This window comes from Triticum aestivum, chromosome 7B (genome assembly GCF_018294505.1).
Source record: "Triticum aestivum cultivar Chinese Spring chromosome 7B, IWGSC CS RefSeq v2.1, whole genome shotgun sequence".
Classification (NCBI taxonomy): domain Eukaryota; kingdom Viridiplantae; phylum Streptophyta; class Magnoliopsida; order Poales; family Poaceae; genus Triticum; species Triticum aestivum.
In genome coordinates this window covers 659460453-659466750 of record NC_057813.1, presented here as the reverse complement: position 1 = coordinate 659466750, position 6298 = coordinate 659460453, and the positions used below count along the sequence as shown (strand labels likewise).

The 6298-nt window shown below is 45.3% G+C and overlaps 1 long non-coding RNA gene across 4 annotated transcripts; it reads right to left on the bottom strand.

Moving 5' to 3' along the window:
- Positions 1-1418: 1418 nt before the first annotated feature.
- Positions 1419-6260, bottom strand: LOC123158017 (uncharacterized). Of its 4 annotated transcripts, none has more exons than XR_006479229.1 (6): positions 6185-6260; positions 5902-6031; positions 5653-5764; positions 4754-4833; positions 4626-4669; positions 1419-1941 (listed from the first exon to the last, which is right to left on the bottom strand). It is a non-coding gene; the product is annotated as an uncharacterized lncRNA (long non-coding RNA). The 4 variants fall into 4 exon arrangements; XR_006479226.1 differs by having other exon boundaries at positions 1419-1915; XR_006479228.1 differs by having other exon boundaries at positions 1419-1915; positions 5653-5705.
- Between the last annotated feature and the right edge of the window lie 38 nt (positions 6261-6298).

Genomic DNA, 6298 nt, shown 5'->3' with positions numbered 1-6298 from the left:
ACCGGCAAAAAACCCAGTCACGCATTTCATCGAGCAGATGAGAAGCAGGGGAGCAGGCAAAACCTCACCTCACAAAGAAAGAACAAGCAAATGCGCAGGCAGACAACAAAGCAGACGCGGAAGCCCTGCAAACAAGAAGAAAGGAGAAGGAACAGACAAGAACAAGTCAGTACAGATCAATCTACAATGAGGCCAGAAGGAATTGACCAAACAAAACAAGAAACTCACCCTAGCCAAACGCAACAGCAGCAGCGCGAGGAGCCATGACGAAACAAACCGACGATAGGATAAGCAGGCAACGAGCAAGCCGCTGGTTATCGATGACCACCTACGACAAGCGACAATGGCGACTGGGTGAGAGCAAGACAAGGAGGCGCATGCGAGGGGAAGTGGGCAGAGAGGCGAGGCACATAGGCAGAGCAGAGCAGAAGGAAACCACGCACCCGGTCAGAAACACCTCTCGCAGGCGCTATAACTTCTAGGGAAACCTAAAGAGAAACACAACTCGCCCGACGCATGGGACTAAGGATAGAAAGGGACCACCTGCAGCGAGACGAGGCCAAGCAATCCCGCTTAGCAGCACGTAGAGGCCGAAAACCCTATTTTACCCAGTGGACCGAGCGGAGGTGCTCACATGACCAAGGACGACCAAACTGTCACGCACCCACGAGACTGACAGATGGGGCCAGACGCGGTTGAAGCGGAGGCGCCACCACTGGGTGCAAACGAACACGGTAAAAAACGCCCTGACAACCCCACAATCGATTGGCCGCAGCACACGAGCAATTCGGCCCTGCTTTTCATCGACAGAAGCACGCCCCGACCGCGTCGCTGCGAGGCTAGCCCACGCGCAAGCCTGGCCCACTCATCAGTTGCTCCTAGCCCCATTACGCGGCATACAAAATAATGAGCGACTGGATCTTTACCAGGTCGATGAAAAGTACTTTTACTAGGGCCAGCGAGGCGAATCGAGCGGGCAGGATGAATTTGAGATGGGAAGGGCGCTGGAATGGCGGGTACTCTAGCTGGATTTATATGTTCGATCAAGTGATTGTGATCCCATGCTGACATTGCTGCAAAGTGAACACACTTAACCAAGATTGCGACGGAATCACCTCCGAAAGGATTGATGACTCTGGATCAGTATGCGAAATTTACAATAGGCTACTCTCCTTATGTTATGCCATTCAAAACCGAAGAATAGAACCATCCACTCTCCTATATTATCTGAAAATCAATCCTGCTGAATCAAAACGGTGAGTGAGAATTTTACTTTGAAAGGACTGTGCTACTTTGGCAGTTCTATGCTTTTATTTAAGGTACCCTGATTGTTTTTAACATTCAGTGAGATGACAAAACTTATTTCACAAAGCTGCAATGAAAATTAGAATAGTAGTGGTGATTGAGGACAACTTTTGATGTACTTTATGCGATGATGAAAGTTATAGCACTATTACATATAGTTAGAGTTCTTGCGGAGAAGCAAAACCGAGATATTGCTGCGACACTAAGCTCCACTGGAGTAAGAAAGCTTTCTTATTCATAAACTAATCCATGCTCATTTCTGATGACACTTTATCGGATTTCGAGCTTACTATAATGCAGATGTAAATTAATTATCACAATGCAGGGGAAACTACCATTCCGTTTCGATGGCAAGAAATGTTTTCACTTGTAATTAGTTAGATTCACGCATTTTGTAAGATAAATACAATGATGACATTCATAAATGTCCAATCCATCTAGTTGTGTATGTATCAGTAGTTAAAGTCATGCTTCGAAGACCATAGAAGATCAACCGTGCCTTGGTAGTACTACAGCAGTATGAGAAGACAAAGGTCAAACAGGAAGCACAAAGCTTGATAGCAAGCAGATGACGAGCCAGCGAGGGGAGAGGAAGTAATGATAACAACGCCTGTAGAACAAAAGGAAATCGGAAACCTGAAAGGAATCAGAGGTTTATGAAAGATAAAAGAAAAAGCAAGCATGTTTAGAAACAATAAGCAAGTGGTGTATATCTGACTGTATTTTGTAACCTACATATTTTCTTCTGATGGAGCCATCATTCCTTTATTAGCAAGCAGCAACTATCACTTGCTGCATATGTTTCTTTTTTTAAGAGGAGAGGCATCGGCCGAGCCCGAGAGGAGGCTCGAACCTAGCCCGGCTTTGAATTAACAAAGCCATCAACCGGCCAGGATTACATCGATCAACCACATACAAGCAACATGAAAAACAAAAAAAAGGAAGACACTGAGGCAGAACAACCTCAGGCGGCCGATACAAGGTGCAAAACAGGACAGAGCACAAACCAAAAACTACACAAGCAGCTACCAAGATGAAACTGAAGAACTAAGCTTGGTCAGTCAAGGTCTTCGTCCACCGAAGCAACCAGCACCAGACAAACATCGAACTTGTGGAAAGCAACAATGTGAAAGGAGAAGGCTCAAGTCCACTCCAGCATGATGAACAACCTGGGCATAATGAAATCCGTCTTCGTCGCCGTAGGAGGCCACAACCTTCTCATCGTCGGCAGGCGAAGTGGTTCCCCAAGAACCCAGATTCACAAATGTCAACCAGGTGTACCATGGGAGGGGCTGCAGCAGACCACATTGTGCTCCACAAGAAACTTCAGTTGCCATGGCACAACCACGAAGGAGACGCACACTGCAGGAAGGAACATGAACCAAATCGACACGGCGAGAGGTTGATGAAGAGCAATGCCGCCAATGCATCCACCAATACATCCAAACTCGACATCCACCCCGCAGTCCAAGGACGGCGCCTTCAGGAAGGGGAACGGTGCCGTAGCGCCGCCGTCGTCCCGAAACAGGACCAAGGTTTTCACCTAGATGCAGGGGCAGATTGGTGGGGGGTGGGATACCTCAACGAAGCCTCCAAGAAGTAGTTCGACGCCGCGACATCGTCGTCGTTGTGGCCGCCGCCGGCGGCCAAGGGTTTCCCCCGGTCCCAGGAGCCCCACCGCCAAAACACCGCCAACCGCTGGATCCGGCGAGCAGATCGAACGGGAGAAGGCGAGGAGGGTGGAGTTGGAGCTGGTCGAATCAGATCTGAAGGCGGACCGACGGAGGAAATCCGGCCACCGCGAGCTCCATCCACCGGGGCCTCGCCGCCCAAGCAAGCCGAGGAGCCCAGCCGAGCACCCGCAGCCGCCGTCCGCCGCAGGGAGTAGCGCTGCCCACCTTGACCGGGGCCGCCACCCCGGCACACCATGCCCTCCGCGCGAGGCAGGAGCGGCAAGCCTCGCCCCTTCCTCGGCACCGCGCGGGCTTGCCGGCGGCTGTCTCCGGTGGCGGCAAGGTCTGGAGGGAGGAGGGGAGAGGCCGGTGGCGGGCTAGGGTTGGGGGCCGCCCGAGTCGCCCCAAGGGAGCAACGCGGGGGCGGGTGAGGGGGAGGGAGAGACCACATATGTTTCTTTTAATGCTCTAACTTGAGCAAGTCTTGTAGTTTACTGGGAATTAGCAAAAGGTAAGAAAACAGGGACGCGGCTAATCTGCACCCGAGCTCATATGCTCCCGCATGAACAGTAAAATCGAAAAAAAATATTAAAAAAATCAAAAAATTCCAATTTTTTTTTGAGTGAAACATTGACAAAAGTTCTAAGTGCCTGCAAAAATTCGTCATGAAATCACATTCCTAGAAGGCGTGGCAAAAAAAACAAAAAAAGTACTCTGAAAAAGCTACTTTCAAACGCATTTTGAAGCACTGAATTTGTTTTTTTTTGCCACGCCTTCTAGGGATGTGATTTCATGACGAATTTTGCAGGCACTTAGAACTTTTGTCAATGTTTGTCTCAAAAAAAAATTGGAATTTTTTGAATTTTTTTCGAATTTACTGTTCATGCGGGAGCATATGAGCTCGGGTGCAGAATGGACTTTTCGAGAAAACAGGGACGTGGCTAATCTGCACCCGAGCTCATATGCTCCCGCATGAACAGTAAAATCGAAAAAAAATCAAAAAAATTTCAAAAAATTACAATTTTTTTTTGAGTGAAACATTGACAAAAGTTCTAAGTGCCTGCAAAAATTCGTCATGAAATCACATTCCTAGAAGGCGTGGCAAAAAAAACAAAAAAAGTACTCTGAAAAAGCTACTTTCAAACGCATTTTGAAGCACTGAATTTGTATTTTTTTTTTGCCACGCCTTCTAGGGATGTGATTTCATGACGAATTTTTGCAGGCACTTAGAACTTTTGTCAATGTTTGTCTCAAATTTTTTTTTGGAATTTTCTGAATTTTTTTCGATTTTTTTTTTCGATTTTACTGTTCATGCGGGAGCATATGAGCTCGGGTGCAGAATGGACTTTTCGAGAAAACAGGCCATACTATACAAGCACGGGCATGAACCAATGGCCTACAAGCACCTAATCAACCAGGAAGAGGACCTTGTATGCATAGGACTAAACCAGCAGTACAACCGTAAAGATAGAAGGAAAGTTGTTTTCCTGACGAGATCTGAAGCAAAAAATACCATACATAGTACGACAAGCATGGTAGATGAACCAAAAAAAAACAAATAGACAAGGAAGCTGGCCGCACAAACACATAGATTCATAAGCTGTTCATCAAGCACTAATCAACCAAGCGAATCAGAACAGATCCAACCTTGTTGGTTAACGACACAGACGTCCCACGAACCAACAAACAACCTACACAGCAAGGAAACATGAAACACAGAATGGTTCAGCTCACAGATATTTTATCAAACAATAGAAGAGCAAGCAAGATCTTACCTCGCGGAGCAAATAAACAGAGGATAAAGTCGGCAAGAACGAGTTCATGTAGTAGGCCAGAAGCATCTTCTTTGTGCTAACTGTAGAAAAAAGATTCTTATGAAGATATTGTAGTGGTGGGTGTTTAAACTTTTCAATATATAGAATGCACGCTCCTGCTGTAACTAAACTTCCAAAGGAAAGCAAAGTTTCACCTTTTCCCAATATAACCATGACACCACTAAAAACAGTTAACTGTAATGCGTGAATCTAATGACCTGAAATAATGAGAGAGAGAGAGAGAGAAGAAGAAGAAGAAAGGACAACATTCCACTACTGATATCAACAAATACTGGAATGAGCAGATTTAGGTTACACTAAAATGCAGAAATTTCTTACAAACAAAAGAATGATCCAACAGATAAAAAGAGCAATTCCAAAAAAAGTAAGGCAAGTTTGAGGCTAGGCATTCATATTGGTGGAAGGAGAGCCCAGCTCACTGAGCACCGTTTTGTAAAATTCCTTGTTCGTCCTGCCAGCTCTCTCACCTGAATGACATTTGATGACGCAACTTCGTTGTGTTGTTGTAATAGCAGGTAACTCAAATTCAGAATGAAAGTGGTTGTCGATGATCTCATTCTTTCTGCACCAATAATTCAAGAGGGCTGCTCGTGTACTACCTATTTTAGTATGTGGTCAAGCTTGTCTAATTTGACTATACTAATATATCCCCCCCCCCTCCAATACACACAAATTGTATCGATAAGATGAAACTATATTATTAGGTTTTGCCATTAATCATATTTTATTAATAAAGGGCATAAAAATTTCTATTTAAATATGCATATAATAAGTACTGGTCAAATATGTATATGGGAGATCATATCAACGTCATAGATAGGAATTACCGCCGAACTTACAGGCATACAACGCAAGAATTGATCTGAATCACTCAATCTGATGCTTTCACTTTCTGCATCCAGACACAATTTGCTTAGCGGACAAACAAATAATGCTCATGGTTCAGGCATGCTGCATTCAGACACAATTTATTCACCAGAGAAACAAATAAGCCAATGGTTCAGATGCTTTCACACAAACAAATTTTGCCTTTGTTGGTACGGTGTGGTGCATGGGAAGAATAGAAAGCACTTTTGGTGACATCTTACCATCATTTTGAGTCAAAACTGATTTCTCGGTGGATTGGAATATCAAGTCATTAGATCCAAGTCGTCGTTCCTGTGCTTGCTAGCCGGTACTAATATGCAGACCAAGCATATACTTGCATAATCTGAAAAACTAAAAGATACAAACTCTATTACTGTGCAGTCAAGCTTTTCTGAATGTGACTATATACTAATATGCACAGACAAATAAGATTGACAAGATGAAACATATAGCTCCCTTCCTTATTTTAACAGAGAGAGGGCACGGAGGGGAGTGGGGGAGTACCTGCGTATGGATGGGAGGCTAGACCTCAGCCAACTTTCATGGTCGTGAGGAGGAGCATGTGGACGACGGAGGCGGCCAGTAGGAGAACAGCGGCGGTGGTGAGTAGGAGAATAG